Genomic DNA, 5324 nt, shown 5'->3' on the forward strand with positions numbered 1-5324 from the left:
TACCTATTAAACATAAGAAATAGGTACTTTAAGCATGTAATAAACCATGCTTATCACCGCATGATAGAAAAAACCTGTCGAAGATGATAAAGATGTTGTGGGAGATSAAGACTAAATATTAGTATATCATCGAAATAAACGACGACAMATTRCCCGATCAACGGCTTGAAAACKTGGTTCATTAAGCGCATAAACGTGCTAGGAGCGTTGGAAAGTCCAAAYGGCATGACCATCCATTCAAATAAACCATCCCRAGTTTTAAAAGMGGTTTTCCATTCATCTCCCGGTCGCATGCGAATCTGGTGATAGCCGCTTCGAAGGTCAATTTTAGAGAATTTTGGCCCCATGGAGTTGGTCGAGCAGGTCTTCGAAGCGTGGGATGGGAAACCTATATTTGATCGTGATTTTGTTTACCGCCCTACTATCAATACACATACGATACACGCTATTAGATTTCGAAACTAGTAATGCAGGGACGGCACATAGGACTGTATACGAACCGAACGTTCAGCGAAACGTTCGTGAACCGTTTGGCGGGAAATTCGTTTATGTTCATTTATTTAATAAATGAACGAACATGAACAATTTTTTTTGTTCATTTAGTTAAACGAACGAACATGAACAAGTGTCTCGTTCGTTCATTTATGTTCGTGAACGTTTGTTCATTTAATGTCTGTTTATATTCGTTCGTTTATGTTCGTTTATATATTAAATTTAAATATATAATCTTTTATTTATTTACTTTGAATTCAAATAATATTTATTTATGTTCGTTTAGCCTGTTCGTTTATATTCGTTCGTTTACGTTCGTTTAACATGTTAACGAACGAACATAAACGAACACGAACACATCTGATTTCTAAACGAACGAACACGAATACAAAGATTTTCGTTCGTTTACTGTTTGTGTTCGTTCGTTTGTGCGGTTAAGTTAAACGAACAAACATGAACAAGCCTCTGTTCGTGTTCGTTCGGTTCGTTTACAACGATAACGACACATGGACTCATACTTTCTCGAATTAGCCCCTTGTCAAGGAGCTCCGTTACCTGTTTGTGTAATTCGTCATGCTCCTTGGGGTTCATCCGGTAGGCGGGTTTATTAGGAATGACCGCTCCCGGAATAAAATCGATGCAATGTTGAATGGCCCGCATAAGAGGCAACCCTGCTGGAATCTCAGTGGGGAAAACGTCTCGGAACTCAGTCACAAGTGGTCGGATCTCATGGGGAATATCGGCTGAACTGGGGTTAGCTTTGGTGATAACCATGGCGAACATCAGGCCGGTTTTGTAGACCGTGTAAAGTCCAGGAAGGCTGATTTGTTAAGTATGAGTGCTTCACTTCCGGTTTTCCGTGTATCAAGGGGGGCTAACGTTACATTCACCCCATCCTTCTTAAACGAATACGTGTTATGAAACCCATCATGGCAGACTTGTCTATCATATTGCCACGGCCTACCCAATAGGATGTGACAAGCATCCATCGGAATCACCTCGCAGCAAATCTTGTCCGAATAACGTGTGCCAATACTGAACCAGGCAACGTTGATTAACTTTTACCACGTTACCCTTCTTTAACCAAGTTAACTCATACGGCTCTGGATGTGGTTCGGTTTTTAGTCCCAATTTCTCGACCATCGTTGTGGATACCATATTCTCACAGCTACCCCCGCCAATAATAACGGTACAAACCTTGCCTTTGGAGGTGCATTTTGTGCGAAAGATGTTATGACGAAGCCACAAGGTGTCATCTTCGGATAGGATAGGAGTAGCACTCAGAACTCGTTGATCAATAAGAGCTTCACCTTTTTCTGGATAAATAATTTCAGATTGGTCTTCTTCCAGGGGTTCATCTTCCGTATCATAAACGGGCAGTGAGTCTTCCATGAGGGTAACTAATTGAGTGTTCGGGCATTCCCTCATGAAGTGACCCAATCCCCCACACTTGAAACACCTCGGTGCGCATGATGTTCCCGAAAGGGTGTTTGACAAAGCCTCGGATTTTGCTGGGGTCTCGTTTTTGCTTGGTGTAAATAGGCTACCTATTGAAGTTCCCAATGACCCGCATGAGAACTCAGGTTTAGGTGGGTTAGATTTAGTTACTGTCGACTTGCCTTTTGTTTTTAGTTGCCTTTCTACCTTCAAAGCTAGTTGACACACATCATTGAATGTCCAATAGGGCTGTTGCTGTACAATGTCGGATATCTCGGGTCGTAATGCCCCGAAAAAACGTGCAATGAYCTGCTCTTCTTCCTCTTCTGCCCCACACCTCATTCTTAACCTGTCAAATTCCACGATTAAATYCTCAACGGTGGACGACCGTTGGGAAAGATTATGATATTCAAGATAAGCCTCCTGACCGTAATTAACAGGCAAGAACTTTTAACGTAATAACTTACGCATTTTATCCCAAGTTATAATTTTCGAGCACCCTTCTTGAGCCCTTTTTTTCTTCACATGCTCCCACCACAAAGAAGCGTATTTGCGAAGTTTAATAGCGACTAATTTAACTTTATACCTGTCCGGAATGTCTCGGAGCTCAAAAATACGCTCAACCGTATGAAGCCAGTCAATGAATGCATCGGGTTGAGCCTTGCCATCAAATTCGGGAATGTCTACCTTGACCCCCAAGTTACGCAACAGATCTGACCAGTCTTCCTGTCGTGCAAACGGGTTCCAACGATCATCATAATCAAACGGGTTCTCTCGACCCACTCCTCCATCCTGGATGAAGGAATCGGTATCGGTTTCCTCATTGGAGACGCCTTCCTGCTGCAGCAGCTCGAGATCCCGGATCCGTTGTTGTAGTCGAGCAATCTCCTCGATATCTCGTGGGTCTCGCCTATAATCCTCATTGCCTCGGGATGTCGATAAAAGCGCCCTCCACGATCACCCATCTACAATCTCGCCTGGGGCTCTAATACCAATTGATGCAAATCTGCTTGCAACTCAATTGATTAAATCAAGAACAACCACGAACGAAACTGGAATCAAATTAATAATAATTATTTGAACTCCAAAAAAAAACTCCCTCAATACAAAGAAACCCCCCAATTAAATACTAATCCCAAAGCCACGAATAAAGCCTACAACTTAGGGAACGAAACAAATCCACACAAAAAACAAATTCCCAAAAATAAAAGATAGCAATCAAACCCAAAATATGGTAATCAATAACCAAAATAAACGATTCCAGCTTCCATGCTTGGGCCTAACCCAAGTCCCCCACCTGCTGCTGCACCGGCCCAAAGCCCACAACAGGCCCATGAGCCCAACCCGAGCCTACTGCATCAGGAAGTACTTTGATTTGGTTTCCTGAAGAATCTCTGCACCTGAATATACTAATCTATCTGTTGCTAAAAGCAAAGTGTCCAGATTTTACCTTTGAAAGTCAAATGAGCTTATATTTGAGGAATAAGTTGTAACTACAATGTAGTATCCAAATAACAGTCTTGTAAAATTAGAACTCTTTTGGTGTTAACAGTTTAAAAATAATTAATAATCTCTTTATCCCAAAATAAGTGCAACGACTATTATCTAGAACCAAAACAATGCTACAACATGTTCTAATTTATTACTATTTGGCAACAAAGTAATTTGGATTTTGAGTAAATTATCTAAGCTAATACAAATAAATGTCAACATTCCACTGTTAAAAAATAATTCCAACACCGTTCTACTTTCATGGGGTTGATCAAGTTGTAAAATGCACTTTTGGTTAATTCAATGAAATTTCAATCTTTTGCAAGATAAAGCAGTGACACATATTTTTTTTTGGTTTAAACCGTACTCCCTCCATCATGGGTTATATTTAACTATACATGTTGCCTATAGTTTATTGAAATTGTTGACTTGTTCAAATATTTGAACTATCCTTCAATATGACAAAGTAGATGAACCTTATGGATCAAAATCAATGTTATTAATATGTTGTAACGGTTACTCTTTGGTAAGGAGACAATCCTAAATTGAAACTTCTAAACAAGGGAAATGTTGCAGTTATTTTTGGACCATGGAATTAAAAAAAAGTAGTTGGAAAGGATTTAGCAATTAGCATTACATTATACTGTAATCTGATGAGATTTCTGTTGTACACCAGATGTGCCGGAAGGGGCTATAATCATACGTGAACATACTGCTCTGAATAACTTGTTTAGTTACTTGTGGTTCAACGAGGTGAATCTATTCACACCAAGAGATCAATTGAGCTGGGTTTGTGGTTTACAGATTAAAGGGCAATTTCAATTTCTTCATGTTCCTAAACTGTGAGTATAACTCCATCTTCATATTGCATCCACAACAGTGGTTTAAAAGAAAGCAAGGGTGGATTAGGGTTGTGGTCACCTTACCCTGTTGACCTCAATTTGGTAGTACTTCCACCAGTTGTAAGAACATCCAAAGCTGGATGATTATTTCAGTACAACTATGGAGCATCATGTTTCTTGATAATTTATAAACAATTACAGAAAAATATCTACTATATATACATGTTGGCATGAAACGTTTGTAGGTTAGAATCTCTTTTTAGCTTTTATTGTACTACATTGAATTTTAGCAATTACATCAATATCTTGTTGCTTTCCCACTTCGGCTAGATACATATCATTAAACCTGTATATATATATATATATATATCAGAGGGGTCTTTTAGAAACAAAAATATGTTCCACATATCCTTACAAGAATATGTTCTTTCAGAGTATTTAAGTATGGTGAACGATATAGTTCTTTCCATCACTGATAATCCAAGCGAGGCTTTTGAATCGGACAATTTTAGCACTGCTGATGAAATAACCAAAAATGATATGGAACAAGTGTCCCAAAACATGGGTATGTGGTCAAATCTTTTTTCTAAATCAAATCCTAAATATATGGCCATTGTTGATTCTGGGTACATGATATAATATTTTCTTATTATTGCAGTTGATGAAACCTTAGATGTAATCCCTGCCATCGATAATATCTCCATCATAACGGCTGAAGAAGTTCAAGATCTTAAACCGGAGCTCTTTACCCAATTCCGTGAGTTTCCATCCAAGAAAACTCCCAGCAAGACACCAACATCATTCAAGAACATGAGTATAATTGTTTCGGATATAAAGTGAACACTGATAGTGGAAGAAAATTGCTAGGATTCCAATGGTGTTTGGAGTGTGAATGGTCCAAGAAGTTGGGTGGGGTGTTATTATGTCTATGAAGTATCTATCTACCATCCCAACACCTTGAAGATAGAAAATGTATTGCAAATAAGCCATATGCCTAAGGGTATGTTGTCCCGATCGTTTCCTTCCTTGGGTCATTATGATTATGTAGTGTATTTGCCCAAA

This window comes from Cynara cardunculus (genome assembly GCF_001531365.2).
Source record: "Cynara cardunculus var. scolymus isolate 2C chromosome LG 6, CcrdV1, whole genome shotgun sequence".
Taxonomy (NCBI): Eukaryota; Viridiplantae; Streptophyta; class Magnoliopsida; order Asterales; family Asteraceae; genus Cynara; species Cynara cardunculus.